Below are 22,098 nucleotides of genomic sequence, written 5' to 3' on the forward strand. Positions count from 1 at the left end.
CCAAGAGACAGCACCGCCATTGAGCATGAACACAAATCCAGAGGTTGACTTCGAGTCATCCACATCACTTTGGAAGCTAGAGTCGGTATAGCCTTCCAATTTGAGTTCTCGTCCTCCATAAACCATGAACATATTCTTAGTCCTTCGCAAGTACTTAAGAATGTCCTTCACGGCTTTCCAATGCATTTGACCAGGATTAGACTGATATCTGCTCGTGACACTCAGAGCAAATGCTACATCCGGTCTGGTAGATATCATCCCATACATGATACTACCTATAGCTGACGCATATGGTACATGTGTCATATTCTCTATCTCTTCATCAGTCTTGGGACACATAGACTTGGATAGAGAAACTCCATGACACATGGGTAGATGTCCTCTTTTGGACCCATCCATTGAAAACCGTTTCAATATGGTATCGATGTAGGTTGATTGAGTGAGTCCTATCATTCTCTTAGACCTATCTCTATAGATCTGTATCCCAAGAATGTAGGATGCCTCTCCCAAATCCTTCATCGAAAATCTACCTGATAACCATATCTTTGTTGACTGCAACATCCCTACATCATTCCCAATGAGTAGGATGTCATCAACATAAAGTACTAAGAATGTCACCGCATCCTTAACTACTTTCTTGTACACGCAAGGTTCCTCCGGGTTCTTGATGAAACCAAAATCTTTAATTGTTTCATCAAATTTCTGGTTCCAACTTCTTGATGCTTGTTTTAGACCATAAATTGATCTCTGAAGCTTGCATACCTTATGCTCGCTTCCCATGGATGTGTACCCCTCAGGCTGCTTCATATAGATTTCTTCCTTAATGTCTCCATTAAGAAAAGCAGTCTTCACATCCATTTGCCATATCTCATAGTCATACCATGCAGCTATGGCAATCAGGATTCTTATGGACTTGAACATTGCAACTGGTGAAAAGGTTTCATCATAGTCAACTCCTTGCCTTTGAGTATAACCTTTCGCCACCAATCGCGCCTTGTAGGTCAATACCTTACCATCAGGCCCAAGCTTTCTCTTGTAGATCCATTTACACCCTATTGGAACAATTCCATCGGGAGGATCTACTAAAGACCAAACTTGGTTTGTATGCATCGAATCCAATTCTGACTGCATAGCTTCAAGCCATAAATTCGAATCCGCATCAGAAATTGCTTCCTTGAAGTTTCTTGGATCACATCCAATGTCGGGTTCATCTTGATCCCCTTCAAGAAGAAGACCATATCGAACTGGAGGTCTAGAAGTCCTTTTGGATCTTCTAGGTGCAGGCGTGTCCAGCAATGGTTCCTGAGGTGTAGGATCGTTATTTTGTATTTCGGGTTCTTCTCGAACTTCTTCGAGTTCCATCATCTCGCCTTTCTTATCCAATAAGAACTCCTTCTCCAAGAAGGTGGCATTCCTAGAAACAAACACCTTTGTTTCAGCAGGATAATAGAAATAATATCCGATTGAATTCTTAGGATACCCTACAAAATAACATAAGCTGGATCGACTATCCAACTTATCTCCCACTGTCCGCTTCACGTAAGCAGGACATCCCCAAATCCTCAAGTACGAATACTTAGGAGCTTTGCCATTCCATAATTCGTATGGTGTTTTGTCCACTGCTTTAGTGTGGACGTTGTTCAACAACAATACCGCCGTTTCAAGCGCATAGCCCCAAAACGAAGGTGGAAGCTCAGTGAAGCTCATCATAGATCGAACCATGTCCAACAAAGTTCGATTACGACGCTCCGATACACCATTAAGCTGTGGTGTCATAGGAGGAGTCCACTGAGAGAGAATCCCATTCTCTTTCAGATAGTCCAAAAACTCGGTACTCAAGTATTCTCCACCTCGATCCGATCGAAGTGCTTTAATACTTTTACCTAGCTTGTTTTCTACTTCAGCCCTGAATTCTTTGAACTTTTCAAATGCTTCAGACTTATATTTCATTAAATATAAATTACCCATACCTTGAATAATCATCAGTAAAGGTAATGAAGTAGGTGTGGCCATGTTGAGTCCCTACTCTAAATGGACCACAAACATCTGTATGGATCAAATCCAACAGATTCTGACTACGCTCAGGTTTCCCCTTAAAAGGAGATTTAGTCATTTTTCCTTTTAGGCAGGATTCACAAGTAGGTAGAGAATTAATATCAGACATATCAAACATGCCCTCTCCCACTAGCTTGTTCATCCTCCTTGAGAAAATGACCTAGCCTAGCATGCCAAAGGTTTGCCGGGTTTTGACTATCGATTTTCCTTTTGTTTGTTGTCGCCGGTTTATCAACATAATTCACTGGAACGTCTTTTAGTTTTAAGTTGTATAGATCGTTTTCAAGTTGTCCATTTCCAATTAAACATTCATTCTTGTAAATATTGCAAATCCCATTCACAAAATTGCAAGAATAACCATCTCTATCAAGCATAGAAATAGAAATAATGTTTTTAATTAAATCTGGCACAAATAAAACATCTCTTAACAATAATTTAAAACCGTTCTGCAAAGTCAAACAAACATCTCCAATGGCCGTAGCTTCAACTCTGGAACCATTCCCGAGCCTCAGCTGGGTCTCACCCATTCTAAGCCTGCGACTTCTTGTCATCACCTGCAAATCATTGCAAATGTGAGATCCACATCCGGTATCCAATACCCAAGAAGTTGTATTTGTTGGAAAACTCGGCTCTCTGATCAATCACGATTGATACCCGGTGCAGCGGAAGTTTAAAAATTTTATCATGGAACAATTCCATGGTGTGGGTATCAACCGTTTAACGATTAAATTATTGTGTGTGTAAAATTCAAATAACAATTAATTAAATTTTACCTTCAATCTCGCAACGAGATTACTGGACACCAACAGATTTTATCTGCTCTTGTTGTCTCTCCCTGGAACCGATGAACTCCTTCAATCAGGTCCACGAACAGAGGTTTAATCCCTCTGATAGATTGCACTAGAAAATCTATCAGAAGTTTTCTGCGAAGAGAATAAACGAATCTGATTCGTTATTCCTTACTGCGATTCAAAATCACAGACCGGAAAATCTCGGGCAGAGTATGGGGAGGGTTCGGCCGAAACAATCTTTGAGAGGAACTAGGGTTTTCGATTTTTGCTCTCAAAAATTATGACCTGTTGTCTGTAATTTCTGTACTGAAATAACTTATTTATAATGCAGGCCACTAACACCTTAGGGCCCATTAGTCATAAGTTAGGGCCCGACAAGCAAAGCCCGCACGTTCAGAAATTAATATAAAATTCATCGTGACTCCGATTGATGAAACGATTTCACCAATGTGCACAGAAACCATTTCTGCACGTTTTAAAGTCAAAATAAATTTTCCTGAATCCGAATTCAGTGGTTTCCTAAAATGTCCATCCCTATGTCATTTTAGGAAATCCTACTCCCTCACTCTTATTTAAGAAGTCCAACTCCTTAGTTCATTAAATTTAACTCTTTAAATTTAACTATCTCAACGGGGATTAAAACTCCATTACACTGTGTGACCCTCAATGGTTCAGGGATACAGCTAGCCGTGGGCTCACAACTCCTTGTGACTCGGAACAACACTTTCCGACTTGCCCAACAAATCATGGTAAAGCGCCTAGCAACATCGCCCCATGATTCCCTAGGTATCACTGATAGTGCCTACAAGAACCAGTAGATTTTGGTTAGCGTACAGTACGGTCCCTTCATCCATATATCCCGATCGAATCAACAACCATTGGTATATCAAGAGTCGCTCAAGATTCGATAACTATGCAATACATCTTGAAGATCAAATTAGTGACATCGCATGTGCTACTAAGAAACCATTTCTTAAATCACATCAAGTACTCTGGCCAGAGATTTGTCACACTAATATCTCCTCAGATCACATAGGATATCCATACTCGCAAGTATGTGGTGAATCCTTGACAACAATGCATTGACTCCTATATGTGTCGTAACTGTACCCAATCTCGACACCTGATGACCCCCATAGAGTCGGTAAACGAGTCAAAGCACAGCACTAGCATATAGAGTCTCCATGATGTTTCAAGTCGTAAGGACTAATGGTGTACAACCAAAACCGCGGACTTTATCCACTCGATAAGTGATAACCACTTGGAAAGTCCGGATAGGGTAGTTCGATTATTCATCCTATGAATATCCATTTGCATGCTTCGAACATCTCCATGTTCCCTACCAATGAAACGTGGTACTCCGCATCGCAAATGCTAGTCTCAAACTCGAGCGATCCTTATCCTTATTATCGGACGGCTCAATCGACTAGGAACGGTTTTTTTAGAATATACAGTGACTATAAGATGTATTTCATGATAGACATCTCCATGTTCTACCACATCTTACATACACTATAGTATATTCAAGGTCTTTATCAAAACAACAATAGTATATCACAATATAACAATATGAAGTAATATAAAGTCATTGCCATAAAAGTGTAAATAATATTAAACAAAAGATTGTTTATACAAAGAGTCATCAAAGCCCATAGCCACACAGTTGGCTCACTGGGCACCCACTCTTACAATCTCCCACTTGCCCTATAGCCAACTAGTCATACTACGTAGACCCATTGCTTCGCGATGTTTGTCAAACAATGGTCCTGGCAAAGGCTTAGTAAGCGGATCAGCGATATTGTCTGCAGAGGCCACTCGTTCGACAATGATGTCTCCTCTTTCCACAATCTCCCGGATTATGTGGTATTTCCTCAGTACGTGTTTGGATCTTTGATGAGACCTTGGTTCCTTTGCTTGAGCAACGGCACCCGTGTTGTCACAGTACACCGGGACTGGACCAACAAATTCAGGAATGACGCCCAACTCTTGGACGAACTTCCTCATCCAAACGGCCTCTTTAGCAGCAGCTGATGCTGCAATGTATTCAGCCTCAGTGGTGGAATCCGCTGTGGTGTCCTGCTTGGAACTCTTCCAAGAGACAGCACCGCCATTGAGCATGAACACAAATCCAGAGGTTGACTTCGAGTCATCCACATCACTTTGGAAGCTAGAGTCGGTATAGCCTTCCAATTTGAGTTCTCGTCCTCCATAAACCATGAACATATTCTTAGTCCTTCGCAAGTACTTAAGAATGTCCTTCACGGCTTTCCAATGCATTTGACCAGGATTAGACTGATATCTGCTCGTGACACTCAGAGCAAATGCTACATCCGGTCTGGTAGATATCATCCCATACATGATACTACCTATAGCTGACGCATATGGTACATGTGTCATATTCTCTATCTCTTCATCAGTCTTGGGACACATAGACTTGGATAGAGAAACTCCATGACACATGGGTAGATGTCCTCTTTTGGACCCATCCATTGAAAACCGTTTCAATATGGTATCGATGTAGGTTGATTGAGTGAGTCCTATCATTCTCTTAGACCTATCTCTATAGATCTGTATCCCAAGAATGTAGGATGCCTCTCCCAAATCTTTCATCGAAAATCTACCTGATAACCATATCTTTGTTGACTGCAACATCCCTACATCATTCCCAATGAGTAGGATGTCATCAACATAAAGTACTAAGAATGTCACCGCATCCTTAACTACTTTCTTGTACACGCAAGGTTCCTCCGGGTTCTTGATGAAACCAAAATCTTTTATTGTTTCATCAAATTTCTGGTTCCAACTTCTTGATGCTTGTTTTAGACCATAAATTGATCTCTGAAGCTTGCATACCTTATGCTCGCTTCCCATGGATGTGTACCCCTCAGGCTGCTTCATATAGATTTCCTCCTTAATGTCTCCATTAAGAAAAGCAGTCTTCACATCCATTTGCCATATCTCATAGTCATACCATGCAGCTATGGCAATTAGGATTCTTATGGACTTGAACATTGCAACTGGTGAAAAGGTTTCGTCATAGTCAACTCCTTGCCTTTGAGTATAACCTTTAGCCACCAATCGCGCCTTGTAGGTCAATACCTTACCATCAGGCCCAAGCTTTCTTTTGTAGATCCATTTACACCCTATCGGAACAATTCCATCGGGAGGATCTACTAAAGACCAAACTTGGTTTGTATGCATCGAATCCAATTCTGACTGCATAGCTTCAAGCCATAAATTCGAATCCGCATCAGAAATTGCTTCCTTGAAGTTTCTTGGATCACATCCAATGTCGGGTTCATCTTGATCCCCTTCAAGAAGAAGACCATATCGAACTGGAGGTCTAGAAGTCCTTTCGGATCTTCTAGGTGCAGGCGTGTCCAGCAATGGTTCCTGAGGTGTAGGATCGTTATTTTGTATTTCGGGTTCTTCTCGAACTTCTTCGAGTTCCATCATCTCGCCTTTCTTATCCAATAAGAATTCCTTCTCCAAGAAGGTGGCATTCCTAGAAACAAACACCTTTGTTTCAGCAGGATAATAGAAATAATATCCGATTGAATTCTTCGGATACCCTACAAAATAACATAAGCTGGATCGACTATCCAACTTATCTCCCACTGTCCGCTTCACGTAAGCAGGACATCCCCAAATCCTCAAGTACGAATACTTAAGAGCTTTGCCATTCCATAACTCGTATGGTGTTTTGTCCACTGCTTTAGTGTGGACGTTGTTCAACAACAATACCGCCGTTTCAAGCGCATAGCCCCAAAACGAAGGTGGAAGCTCAGTGAAGCTCATCATAGATCGAACCATGTCCAACAAAGTTCGATTACGACGCTCCGATACACCATTAAGCTGTGGTGTCATAGGAGGAGTCCACTGAGAGAGAATCCCATTCTCTTTCAGATAGTCCAAAAATTCGGTACTCAAGTATTCTCCACCTCGATCCGATCGAAGTGCTTTAATACTTTTACCTAGCTTGTTTTCTACTTCAGCCTTGAATTCTTTGAACTTTTCAAATGCTTCAGACTTATATTTCATTAAATATAAATACCCATACCTTGAATAATCATCAGTAAAGGTAATGAAGTAGGTGTGGCCATGTTGAGTCCCTACTCTAAATGGACCACAAACATCTGTGTGGATCAAATCCAACAGATTCTGACTACGCTCAGGTTTCCCCTTAAAAGGAGATTTAGTCATTTTTCCTTTTAGGCAGGATTCACAAGTAGGTAGAGAATTAATATCAGACATATCAAACATGCCCTCTCCCACTAGCTTGTTCATCCTCCTTGAGGAAATATGACCTAGCCTAGCATGCCAAAGGTTTGCCGGTTTTGACTATCGATTTTCCTTTTGTTTGTTGTCGCCGGTTTATCAACATAATTCATTGGAACGTCTTTTAGTTTTAAGTTGTATAGATCGTTTTCAAGTTGTCCATTTCCAATTAAACATTCATTCTTGTAAATATTGCAAATCCCATTCACAAAATTGCAAGAATAACCATCTCTATCAAGCATAGAAATAGAAATAATGTTTTTAATTAAATCTGGCACAAATAAAACATCTCTTAACAATAATTTAAAACCGTTCTGCAAAGTCAAACAAACATCTCCAATGGTCGTAGCTTCAACTCTGGAACCATTCCCGAGCCTCAGCTGGGTCTCACCCATTCTAAGCCTGCGACTTCTTGTCATCACCTGCAAATCATTGCAAATGTGAGATCCACATCCGGTATCCAATACCCAAGAAGTTGTATTAAGTGACATGTTTATTTCAATATAGAACATACCCTTTGCAGTTCCCAACTGCTCAAGATATTCCTTGCAGTTGCGCTTCCAATGACCCGGCTTCTTGCAGTAATGGCAAAAATCCTTGGATTTTCCATTGTTTGAAGCCTTTGTCTTTTGCTTCTTCTCCGGGCTCGACTTTCTTGGGTGGGGTAGAACGTTTCTTGCCCTTCATACTTGGCCCCTTCTTCGCAGAAGATGAGGAGCCCACCAAGAAAGCTGGCTTATCCTTCTTAAGTGTGGATTCATATGTAACGAGCATATTGACCATCTCTTCAAGGGTGGCCTCTATCTTGTTCATATTAAAATTTATCACAAATCCATCAAATGAAGAAGGAAGAGACAGAAGCAATAAATCCACATTGAGTTCATGCTCCAACACCAAATCTAGGGTCGCCAACTTTTGTATGAGCCAAATCACTCGTACCCCATGATCACGGACCGAAGTCCCTTCACGCATGCGGCACGTCATCAGCTCCTTAACAGTAGCGAACCTTTCAGCCCTCGACTGAGCCCCAAAAAGTTCCTTGAGTTGCGTGTGAATGTCAGCAGCATTCACCGTGTTCTCAAATCGCCTCTGGAGTTCATCAGACATCGAGGCTTGCATATAGCATTTGGTCTTGATGTCATGGTCACACCATGCATCAAGTTTGGCCAATTCCTCCGGACTTATGTCAGCTGGTGCTTCCTTCGGAGGTGCTTTCTCTAACACGTAGAGCATTTTCTCCGAAGTTAAGACAATCTTCAACTTCCGGAACCATTCCGTATAGTTGGCGCCAGTCAACTTGTTTTGTTCGAGGATCGAGAATAAAGGATTTCGCGAATTCATTGTATGAAATACTGAAAAGGAAAACAGACATATATCAATGATTGTTTAACAATTTACTAAGACATAAAATAGGCGAATTTAATTTTATGAATCTCACTCCCACTATTTTAACGATTTCACCACCCTCTAGTGAAAACGGGAAACTTTTTCCTTAGTGAGAACATGGAGTCCAATTGACAAACTTATGGTCCCGAATAATATCAGCCAACCATAATTCTCAAAAGGTAGAGCCCAATTGCTTCCAAAGCAACCCCATGTATTTACCTCATGTCCAATAAGGGCCCAATAATATGACGCCGTTTAAAGTGACATGTCAAGATGACCCATCAATATTAAGTTGTGATGGACGGTCGCCATGTGGATCCCCAATAATATGAGCCGATCCCATGGGGATCCACCCAACTTACAACATTTGTCGATCCAATGTACAGCTTTCCGACGGACGGGCCCCCCCAATAATATGAGCCGGACCGTATCCGCGGGTAGCATCACATACATTGACCGTTGATGGAAGGTAGGAACATTTAAACAATATTTAAATTTCCTTTATTTATCTTGATATAAAATTTTAAATCATATTAAAATGAGGGATTTATTTATAAAAATATTTGTCTCATCATATTTAATTTATTGCATGCATTGCCGGATTCACGCAATTTATGTCTAAACATGCATACAATCATAATATCACATATTATTTAGGATGATCGATTCCATTTCTAATTGACCCGTGGTTGCCAATCACGGGTCTTAGTCCAATCCTAGGTAATATGCAGTATGCAAATGCAATCCTATTACATATGCTTCCAATTTACATTTCTTCAGTCTTCATTGTCTGCTGGGCCCACCATCTTCAAATCTTGATCTCCCACTAAATCTAATGTATTTACAATAAATAACAATGACAAGTAGGGGATACATTTTTAGGGGGTGGGAACGGGCTATAAACCAAGCCCACTTTTATTACATATGACATTCATATCGGGCCATAAACCAGCCCATTAATAAAACCAACAATAATAAAGACAAAATGTAAATTCCTAACATACACCTACAAAATTGGTCATGGCAATCGATCATCCTTATCCAATAACATTTAATTCAAAATTAATTTATTGGATAACATGCTGTGGCAATTCAAATTTAAACAAGATAAAATCATATTTTATATATAAAATCTCATTTCACATATAAAATCATATTTTATCTCTATATCAAATAAAATCATATTTTATCTATAAAATCCAATTTTACAAATAAAATCATATTTTACTTAATATATCATAAGATCATATCTTATCATCAATTGTACCAAAATAATTGATTTCAAAATTCAATTTACGGATAAAATATTAAAATTTTCCAAAAATTCAAATTTATCCAAAATCAATTTTAAAATTTACGGACTCGAACAATTCGATCCGAAATCTCGTGAACCAATCAAAAACAATTTTTGACCGGACCAAAAATAAAATTTTAAATATTAAAATTAATTTTTAAATAAAAATATAATTTTCCCGCGGGCCGCCCGGGACATTCCCGGGCCAGCCCGCACCCGGGGCGCGGGCCGGGGGCAGCCCGGCTGCCCCCTTAGGGCAGCGCCTGGCGCCGCCCCTGGGCGCGCCGTGCGCTGCCCTGGGCTACGCCGAACGCCGCCCTGCGCAGCGCCCAGCGCTGCGCTGGGCGGCGACGGTCGCCGCCTTGGGCGGCGCCGTGCGCCGCCCGGGGCAGCAACAATTGCTGCCCCACCGGGCAGCGATCCAATCGCTGCCCGGGTTTTGCCCCGAAAAAAAATTTTTTTTTATTTAAAAAATATTTATTTTGTTTTCCAAAAACCGAGATTCAAAAATTTTGTACAATCGATTAATTTAATCGTTTGATCTGAGCAACCTGGCTCTGATACCACTGTTGGAAAACTCGGCTCTCTGATCAATCACGATTGATACCCGGTGCAGCGGAAGTTTAAAAATTTTATCATGGAACAATTCCATGGTGTGGGTATCAACCGTTTAACGATTAAATTATTGTGTGTGTAAAATTCAAATAACAATTAATTAAATTTTACCTTCAATCTCGCAACGAGATTACTGGACACCAACAGATTTTATCTGCTCTTGTTGTCTCTCCCTGGAACCGATGAACTCCTTCAATCAGGTCCACGAACAGAGGTTTAATCCCTCTGATAGATTGCACTAGAAAATCTATCAGAAGTTTTCTGCGAAGAGAATAAACGAATCTGATTCGTTATTCCTTACTGCGATTCAAAATCACAGACCGGAAATCTCGGGCAGAGTATGGGGAGGGTTCGGCCGAAACAATCTTTGAGAGGAACTAGGGTTTTCGATTTTTGCTCTCAAAAATTATGACCTGTTGTCTGTAATTTCTGTACTGAAATAACTTATTTATAATGCAGGCCACTAACACCTTAGGGCCCATTAGTCATAAGTTAGGGCCCGACAAGCAAAGCCCGCACGTTCAGAAATTAATATAAAATTCATCGTGACTCCGATTGATGAAACGATTTCACCAATGTGCACAGAAACCATTTCTGCACGTTTTAAAGTCAAAATAAATTTTCCTGAATCCGAATTCAGTGGTTTCCTAAAATGTCCATCCCTATGTCATTTTAGGAAATCCTACTCCCTCACTCTTATTTAAGAGTCCAACTCCTTAGTTCATTAAATTTAACTCTTTAAATTTAACTATCTCAACGGGGATTAAAACTCCATTACACTGTGTGACCCTCAATGGTTCAGGGATACAGCTAGCCGTGGGCTCACAACTCCTTGTGACTCGGAACAACACTTTCCGACTTGCCCAACGAATCATGGTAAAGCGCCTAGCAACATCGCCCCATGATTCCCTAGGTATCACTGATAGTGCCTACAAGAACCAGTAGATTTTGGTTAGCGTACAGTACGGTCCCTTCATCCATATATCCCGATCGAATCAACAACCATTGGTATATCGAGAGTCGCTCAAGATTCGATAACTATGCAATACATCTTGAAGATCAAATTAGTGACATCGCATGTGCTACTAAGAAACCATTTCTTAAATCACATCAAGTACTCTGGCCAGAGATTTGTCACACTAATATCTCCTCAGATCGCATAGGATATCCATACTCGCAAGTATGTGGTGAATCCTTGACAACAATGCATTGACTCCTATATGTGTCGTAACTGTACCCAATCTCGACACCTGATGACCCCCATAGAGTCGGTAAACGAGTCAAAGCACAGCACTAGCATATAGAGTCTCCATGATGTTTCAAGTCGTAAGGACTAATGGTGTACAACCAAAACCGCGGACTTTATCCACTCGATAAGTGATAACCACTTGGAAAGTCCGGATAGGGTAGTTCGATTATTCATCCTATGAATATCCATTTGCATGCTTCGAACATCTCCATGTTCCCTACCAATGAAACGTGGTACTCCGCATCGCAAATGCTAGTCTCAAACTCGAGCGATCCTTATCCTTATTATCGGACGGCTCAATCGACTAGGAACGGTTTTTTTAGAATATACAGTGACTATAAGATGTATTTCATGATAGACATCTCCATGTTCTACCACATCTTACATACACTATAGTATATTCAAGGTCTTTATCAAAACAACAATAGTATATCACAATATAACAATATGAAGTAATATAAAGTCATTGCCATAAAAGTGTAAATAATATTAAACAAAAGATTGTTTATACAAAGAGTCATCAAAGCCCATAGCCACACAGTTGGCTCACTGGGCACCCACTCTTACAGTATTAAGTGACATGTTTATTTCAATATAGAACATACCCTTTGCAGTTCCCAACTGCTCAAGATATTCCTTGCAGTTGCGCTTCCAATGACCCGGCTTCTTGCAGTAATGGCAAACATCCTTGGATTTTCCATTGTTTGAAGCCTTTGTCTTTTGCTTCTTCTCGGGCTCGACTTTCTTGGGTGGGGTAGAACGTTTCTTGCCCTTCATACTTGGCCCCTTCTTCGCAGAAGATGAGGAGCCCACCAAGAAAGCTGGCTTATCCTTCTTAAGTGTGGATTCATATGTAACGAGCATATTGACCATCTCTTCAAGGGTGGCCTCTATCTTGTTCATATTAAAATTTATCACAAATCCATCAAATGAAGAAGGAAGAGACAGAAGCAATAAATCCACATTGAGTTCATGCTCCAACACCAAATCTAGGGTCGCCAACTTCTGTATGAGCCAAATCACTCGTACCCCATGATCACGGACCGAAGTCCCTTCACGCATGTGGCACGTCATCAACTCCTTAACAGTAGCGAACCTTTCAGCCCTCGACTGAGCCCCAAAAAGTTCCTTCAGTTGCGTGTGAATGTCAGCAGCATTCACCGTGTCCTCAAATCGCCTCTGGAGTTCATCAGACATCGAGGCTTGCATATAGCATTTGGTCTTGATGTCATGGTCACACCATGCATCAAGTTTGGCCAATTCCTCCGGACTTATGTCAGATGGTGCTTCCTTCGGAGGTGCTTTCTCTAACACGTAGAGCATTTTCTCCGAAGTTAAGACAATCTTCAACTTCCGGAACCATTCCGTATAGTTGGCGCCAGTCAACTTGTTTTGTTCGAGGATCGAGAATAATGGATTACGCGAATTCATCGTATGAAATACTGAAAAGAAAAACAGACATATATCAATGATTGTTTAACAATTTACTAAGACATAAAATAGGCGAATTTAATTTTATGAATCTCACTCCCACTATTTTAACGATTTCACTACCCTCTAGTGAAAACGGGAAACTTTTTCCTTAGTGAGAACATGGAGTCCAATTGACAAACTTATGGTCCCGAATAATATCAGCCAACCATAATTCTCAAAAGGTAGAGCCCAATTGCTTCCAAAGCAACCCCCATGTGTTTACCTCATGTCCAATAAGGGCCCAATAATATGACGCCGTTTAAAGTGACATGTCAAGATGACCCATCAATATTAAGTTGTGATGGACGGTCGCCATGTGGATCCCCCAATAATATGAGCCGATCCCATGGGAGTTCCACCCAACTTACAACATTTGTCGATCCAATATACAGCTTTCCGACGGACGGGCCCCCCCAATAATATGAGCCGGACCGTATCCGCGGGTAGCATCACATACATTGACCGTTGATGGAAGGTGGGAACATTTAAACAAATTTAAATTTCCTTTATTTATCTTGATATAAATTTTAAATCATATTTAAAATGAGGGATTTTTAATTATAAAAATATTTGTCTCATCATATTCATTTTATTGCATGCTTGCCGGATTCACGCAATTTATGTCTAAACATGCATACAATCATAATATCAAATATTATATAGGATGATCGATTCCATTTCTAATTGACCCGTGGTTGCCAATCACGGGTCTTAGTCCAATCCTAGGTAATATGCAGTATGCAATGCAATCCTATTACATGTGCTTCCAATTTACATTTCTTCAGTCTTTATTGTCTGCTGGGCCCACCGTCTTCAAATCTTGATCTCCCACTAAATCTAATGTATTTACAATAAATAACAATGACAAGTAGGGGATACATTTTTAGGGGTGGGAACGGGCTATAAACCAAGCCCACTTTTATTACATATGACATTCATATCGGGCCATAAACCAGGCCCATTAATAAAACCAACAACAATAAAAACAAAATGTAAATTCCTAACATACACCTACAAAATTGGTCATGGCAATCGATCATCCTTATCCAATAACATTTAATTCAAAATTAATTTATTGGATAACATGCAGTGGCAATTCAAATTTAAACAAGATAAAATCATATTTTATATATAAAATCTCATTTCACATATAAAATCATATTTTATCTCTATATCAAATAAAATCATATTTTATCTATAAAATCCAATTTTACAAATAAAATCATATTTTACTTAATATATCATAAGATCATATCTTATCATCAATTGTACCAAAAATAATTGATTTCAAAATTCAATTTAAGGATAAAATATTAAAATTTTCCAAAAATTCAAATTTATCCAAAAATCAATTTTAAAATTTACGGACTCGAACACTTCGATCCGAAATCTCGTGAACCAATCAAAAACAATTTTTGACCGGACCAAAAATAAAATTTCAACACATTAAAATTAATTTTTTAAATAAAAATAAAATTTTTCCCGCGGGCCGCCCGGGACACTCCCGGGCCGGCCCGCACCCGGGGCGCGGGCCGGGGGCAGCCCGGCTGCCCCCTTAGGGCAGCACTCTCGCTGCCCTGGCGGCGCCGAACGCCGCCCTTGGGCGGCGCTGTGCGCCGCCCTGGGCAGCGCCGAGCGCTGCCCTGGGCGGCGCCGTGCGCCGCCCGGGGCAGCAACAATTGCTGCCCCACCGGGCAGCGATCCAATCGCTGCCCGGGTTTTGCCCCGAAAAAAAATTTTTATTTAAAAATATTTATTTTGTTTTCCAAAAACCGAGATTCAAAAATTTTGTACAATCGATTAATTTAATCGTTTGATCTGAGCAACCTGGCTCTGATACCACTGTTGGAAAACATGGCTCTCAGATCAATCACGATTGATACCCGGTGCAGCGGAAGTTTAAAAATTTTATCATGGAACAATTCCATGGTGTGGGTATCAACCATTCAACGATTAAATTATTGTGTGTGCAAAATTCAAATAAAAATTAATTAAATTTTACCTTCAATCTCGAATCGAGATTAATGGACACCACACAGATTTCTCTGCGCTTCTTGTATCTCCCAGGAACTGATGAACTCCTTCAATCAGGTCCACGAATGGGGTTTAAATCCCTCTGATAGATTGCACTAGAAAATCTATCAGAAGTTTTCTGCGAAGAGATTAAACGAATCTGATTCGTTATTCCTGGCTGCAATTCAAAAATCACAGACCGGAATTTCTCTGACAGAGCAAGGAGGGTTCGGCCGATTTAATTATGAGAGAGGCTAGGGTTCGAAATTTTGCTCTCAAAATAATGACCTGTTGTATCTAATTTCTGTACTGCAATAACTTATTTATAATGCAGGCCACTAACAGCTTAGGGCCCATTAGTCATAAGTTGAGGCCCGACAAGCAAAGCCCACACGTTCAGAAATTAATATAAAATTCATCGTGACTCCGATTGATGAACCGATTTCACCAATGTGCACAGAAACCATTTCTGCACATTTTAAAGTCAAGATAAATTTTCCTGAATCCGAATTCAGTGGTTTCCAAAAATGTCCATCCCTATGTCATTTTAGGAAATCCTACTCCCTTACTCTTATTTAAGAAGTCCAACTTCTTTATTCATTAAATTTAACTCTTTAAATTTAACTATCTCAACGGGGATTAAAACTCCATTACACTGTGTGACCCTCAATGGTTCAGGGATACAGCTAGCCGTGGGCTCACAACTCCTTGTGACTCGGAACAACAATTTCCGACTTGCCCAACGAATCATGGTAAAGCGCCTAGCAACATCGCCCCATGATTCCCTAGGTATCACTGATAGTGCCTACAAGAACCAGTAGATTTTGGTTAGCGTACAGTACGGTCCCTTCATCCATATATCCCGATCGAATCAACAACCATTGGTATATCGAGAGTCGCTCAAGATTCGATAACTATGCAATGCATCTTGAAGATCAAATTAGTGACATCGCATGTGCTACTAAGAAACCATTTCTTAAATCACATCAAGTACTCTGGCCAGAGATTTGTCACACTAATATCTCCTCAGATCGCATAGGATATCCACACTCGCAAGTATGTGGTGAATCCTTGACAACAATGCATTGACTCCTATATGTGTCGTAACTGTACCCAATCTCGACACCTGATGACCCCCATAGAGTTGGTAAACGAGTCAAAGCACAGCACTAGCATATAGAGTCTCCATGATGTTTCAAGTCGTAAGGACTAATGGTGTACAACCAAAACCGCGGACTTTATCCACTCGATAAGTGATAACCACTTGGAAAGTCCGGATAGGGTAGTTCGATTATTCATCCTATGAATATCCATTTGCATGCTTCGAACATCTCCATGTTCCCTACCAATGAAACGTGGTACTCCGCATTGCAAATGCTAGTCTCAAACTCGAGCGATCCTTATCCTTATTATCGGACGGCTCAATCGACTAGGAACGGTTTTTAGAATATACAGTGACTATAAGATGTATTTCATGATAGACATCTCCATGTTCTACCACATCTTACATACACTATAGTATATTCAAGGTCTTTATCAAAACAACAATAGTATATCACAATATAACAATATGAAGTAATATAAAGTCATTGCCATAAAAGTGTAAATAATATTAAACAAAAGATTGTTTATACAAAGAGTCATCAAAGCCCATAGCCACACAGTTGGCTCACTGGGCACCCACTCTTACAGCTCCGTTATCCCGATCGGAAGCTCCGTTCGATACGTGTCAATTCGGTCCACATGCAACCACACACCTGTCACCGACAACCATCGGAAGCTCCGATTGCTGATCGAACGTTCCGATCTCCATGCTTCCGATATGGTTCCGATTTGGTTCCGATGTCACCAAGATCGGAAGCTCCGATCCTGGATCGGTGGTTCCGATCCCACTCGAGTCTTGGGGCCTTCTAAGCCATTTTCGAGTGTCCTAGATCCATTTCTGAACTCCGTTAACCCTTCTGGAATTTCCTTAATCATGTTTTACTTAATCTAAACATGATTACATGATTAATATACACATTAATCGCTAATTCTGGATACGGGTTACTACATTCTCCCCCCCCTTAAAAGATTTCGTCCTCGAAATCTAAGGTAATACCTCGAGAACGTACAAGAAACCCTTGCTTGAGTGTCTGGTCGAGATATCCTCCGACACACTCAGACTCCCGTCGAACTCTCTGCAAGCTCCATTAATGCTGAACCGCATTAACATTTTCCCAGCTGAAAATTACTGCGATACTGGTCGACAATCAAACTTCCCTTGCGCTAGCGTATTGTAACACTGATACATCTTTCCCTCGGACCACAATCTTCCTGACCACGAAGGATACAATACCCGCTTGATCAAGATCATCATCTCAAAGGAAATCTTATACTGACGAAGACCAAGTCATAACTTGACTGGCTTACGACAATCGTCGAATCACTAATCAAACTAACCATCTAATGGTTCCAAAAGTTTTCGGTGCTCAACACCTTTAGTTAGGAAAACACTAATCCCAACCTTGTGCTGACACAACAAAGCCCAAATTCTCCTCAAGAGAATCTAGTTGTTCAAGTCTATACTTCAACGTAACTCCTCGCAATGTTCTATAGACTGGTTATCCTCCCCACTCTCCCTAAAGCACAACCGGCTTCCCAAGGAATATTGGGAACTTAAACCATCATGTCTAGTACATTCTGCTGTCCACGTTTCTTAATATAACATTCAACACTGTGCCCTGATGATAACTATCATCACTTGCAATTTATGACGCTACGTCATCTCCTAGCCATTGGCCTGCGAAATCACACATACATTGCAATAGAAGTCACCACACCTCTGATGATCTACATCATCTCGATCGTAGGTTATTCACCTCATGAATTCAATCGATAAACGTCCTCCTGATAGTTATACATACTCGCAATCACTATACGCTCATCAAGACTAAGGCAAGCTCCCACCAATATGCTCGACTGGGACATTCCACAGTGCACAGACATATGGAAACGCTTCCTATTCCGTCTCTAAACTCGATAGTCATTGCACCTGGTATAACTCAAGTCAGAGTCTCTGATAATACCATCAGTTCATACCAACCTCCAAAGGTTGAACATACTGATCCTGGAACTAAATCTCAACGGATTCTAAATAGTCAAATCGCTCCCTTGCCTAACGCATCAGTCTCGGCACTGAACGATCTAACTCGTCAATTCCCTAGTCAATCCTGGGAAATACTTGTGCTCGAAGTAACTTGCCACACAATGCGTCTCTGATTGTCGTTTATTGCTACAACGCAATATTCTTTGACCAACAGTCTGTATAGATGTGACTCACTAACTCGAAAGAAATAACTCGATCCGTCACGATTTTGCGAAATCTTCGACCCCAAAGGCAAACCTCGTTGGCTACAAAGTCGATCCTTAACTATCTCAGTCACACATCGCACATCACTAGCTGGAAGATTAGTGACACAACCTGCTAGATCTCGAGAATCAGATCCTAGCTAATGTCACACAGATCAGACAACTGATGTTTCCTTGCTAATGTCCATTAGCATTTCCAACTACTCGTCGGATCCAAACACAATGGTATACATAAATGCCTGCACTTAACCGAAATGTCCGGTGAACAATCTTCACTATTGTTGTTCAATGGAAAACTCTCACATGAAACAACAACATGATCCTTTCCTGACCTATTGCTATCACTAAGCAATTTGATTGGATCAATATCAGCTTCCTTCTTAACAAGAATGCACTATACTGGAAACTACCAACTCCCTTGTTTGTCTCCACTGTCAAGTTAGCACCTAACTTGTAGTGACCCTTACCCGGATCACCTACTAAACAAAACTTAGGCATGCAATTAACTTAATAAAACAGATATCAGAATAAAACTGCGGAAACCAATAACATTATACAATCCCAAGCAAAGGAATCTGTAATTATCCAATAATATACAACCAAATCGAATAGCTGTATAAAACCCAAACAACAGTAATAAAGCCTAGACGAAGCTCCAGCTGGCCAACCCCTGACTAGCCCCTCCTGGATCCACCCTCCTCGTCCAATCGCAAACCTGCCCCATGGAATAGGGTGTCCAGAAAATACAGAGTACGAGACGTGAGCATAAAACGCTCAGTGCGAGAGTATGAGTATACATGCATGCAAAGTGAACTCCCTATAGACTCGAGGTCAAGGATCAGATAACAGAGACAGACCGGGCCCTGGTATGTAGCACGCTGTGCCGTCGCTTCAGGAGGTGGCTCCCATACCGAGATAACCGTGGAAACACCGGACCCAAATCGATGGAAGTCCATCCACTAACAGGATAGGGTACAACCCTACTAACAGACATCTCGAAGGAGATACAGCAAGATGCAAATGAATGCAGCATAAAATCATGGCATATAAATCATGCAGTCACATAATACATGCATACTCAGTCAGGATATCTCGAACAGTACTTTCGTACCTCAAATACCAGGTAGGCACTACCAGCTCTAAGTCCAAGCCTAAAGTCCGCCTACACAGCGAAATGATACTACTATCATTACAGTGCTCTAAAAGCCTTAACTAAGCTATTGCATACTCCTAAATATTTATAGGAAGCAAAAGCTATACCTTCGTCCGTCGTTAGCCCTTTGATGTCGATGCCTCCAGAACTTGGGCACAACTCCGCTACGACTATCGAACGCCTCTCCGATCTCCGGACCAAGCCTAAGAAGACTAGAACAGCTCGAATATGACTAGAAATAGAGAGGAAATCCGGAATTGGCAAGGAGAAATGAAATCTCGGCCTTCTATTTATAGACAACGATCGGAGCCTCCGATCCTCGATCGGAACGTCCGAACTTCGATCGGAACGTCCGATCCTGCCATCGGAGCTTCCGAAGATCCTGATCTGCCACGTGTCAAAATATCACTTGTTGACTCCAGATAGGGGTGATCGGAGCCTCCGGTCCTGATCGGAGCTTCCGATCCAGCCACACGTCATGGATGACGTAATATCATCGGTGCCTCCGATCCTCATCGGAGCTTCCGATCCCGATCGGAGCTTCCGATCGTCCCTTCGGAGCTTCCGATCCGTCCAATCCCCAATTTATTTAATTAGCATTAATCCTTTAATTACTTAATTAGGGTTCGGGCTACTACATTCTCCCCCACTTAAGATATTTCGTCCTCGAAATCAGATCTTAAGTACCGAATGCAAATACAGAAATCAGAAACATTCTTTATTCAAATCAAACGTTTACAGAGTTTGCAACTGAATACAACTTAAAGAATGAAATCAAAACAACTCAGGATGGTCTTTACGCATCCTGTCCTCAAGCTCCCAAGTAGCTTCCTCAGTGCCTCGGCGCTGCCACTGAACTAAAACCAAAGGAATGACTTTGTTCCGTAAAACCTTATCCTTATAATCCAGGATACGAGTAGGTTTCTCAACATAAGTCAAATCCTTGTCTACCTGAACCTCAGACCGCTGCAGAATATGAGATTCATCCGCCAAATACCGTCGCAACAGAGATACGTGGAACACGTCGTGAATGCTGGATAGATGCGGTGGCAAAGTTAGTCGATAAGCCAAATCGCCAATGCTCTCTAAGATCTCAAACGGACCGATAAATCTGGGAGACAACTTGCCCTTAAGGCCAAATCTGAGAATCTTGCGGAAAGGTGACACTCTCAGAAACACTTTCTCCCCGACCTCGAACTACAAAGGCCTACGCTTGATATTAGCATAACTGGACTGACGATCCTGTGCAGTCTTAATCCGTTTCTTGATCTGATCAACAATGTCTATCGCTTGCTGGATAAACTCCGGTCCTTCAGCCTGTCTCTCCCCCACTTCTTCCTAGAAGAGTGGAGTACGACAACGTCGCCCATACAATGCCTCAAAAGGTGCCATCCCAATACTAGTGTGATAGCTGTTGTTGTAAGCGAACTCGATCAACGGCAAATGATCCTGCCAGGCTGAACCAAAATCCATGACGCACGCTCTAAGCATATCCTCTAACGTACGGATAGTGCGCTCTGACTGACCATCAGTCTCCGGATGTTAGGCTGTACTCAAACTAAGAGTAGTACCCATCGCACGCTGAACACTCCCCCAGAACCTAGAAGTAAACCTGGGGTCCCGATCGCTGACAATGCTCACAGGCACTCCATGAAGTCGGACGATCTTCTGAATGTACATCCGTGCCATGCGATCCACAGAGTACTCTCGGCTATAGGCAATGAAATGCGCTGACTTGGTGAGTCGGTCCACCACCACCCAGATAGCATCACAGTTCCTCGGGGATACCGGCAAATGGGTCACAAAGTCCATAGTGATAAACTCCCATTTCCATTCAGGAATAGGCAGACTGTGAAGCAATCCTCCAGGTCGTCGGTGCTCTGCCTTGACCTGTTGACACACCAAATATCTGGAAACAAACTGATAAACACTGCGTTTCATTCCCTTCCACCAGAAACGAGTACGTAGATCCTTGTACATCTTGTTGCTCCCAGGATGAATACTCAACTTAGTGCGATGTGCTTGAGACAAAATCTCCTCTCGCAACTCTTCATCCTATGGAATCACAAGCCTACCAGACAAACACAGAAAGCCATCTGACTGATAATGAAATCCAGATGAGCTACCCTCGTTAGCTAGACGAGCTAAATGCTGGGTCTTCGAATCAGACATCTGAGCATCTCGGATCCGCGAGTACAAAGCTGGCTCAGATAATATCGCAAACATCTGGATACTCTGCATACCTTTCTTATGCTTGAAGGTATAACCTGAAGTACAACAGTCACTGATCGCACTAGACATCAAACAAGTCTGAAGTGCGGATAGTCGCACCTTGCGACTCAAAGCATCAGCGGTGAGATTAGCAGCTCCCGGATGGTACTTAATCTCGCAATCATAGTCCTTAAGCAAGTCCATCCAACGTCTCTGTCTCATGTTCAAT

The sequence above is a fragment of the Henckelia pumila genome, chromosome 3 (genome assembly GCF_033568475.1).
Source record: "Henckelia pumila isolate YLH828 chromosome 3, ASM3356847v2, whole genome shotgun sequence".
Classification (NCBI taxonomy): domain Eukaryota; kingdom Viridiplantae; phylum Streptophyta; class Magnoliopsida; order Lamiales; family Gesneriaceae; genus Henckelia; species Henckelia pumila.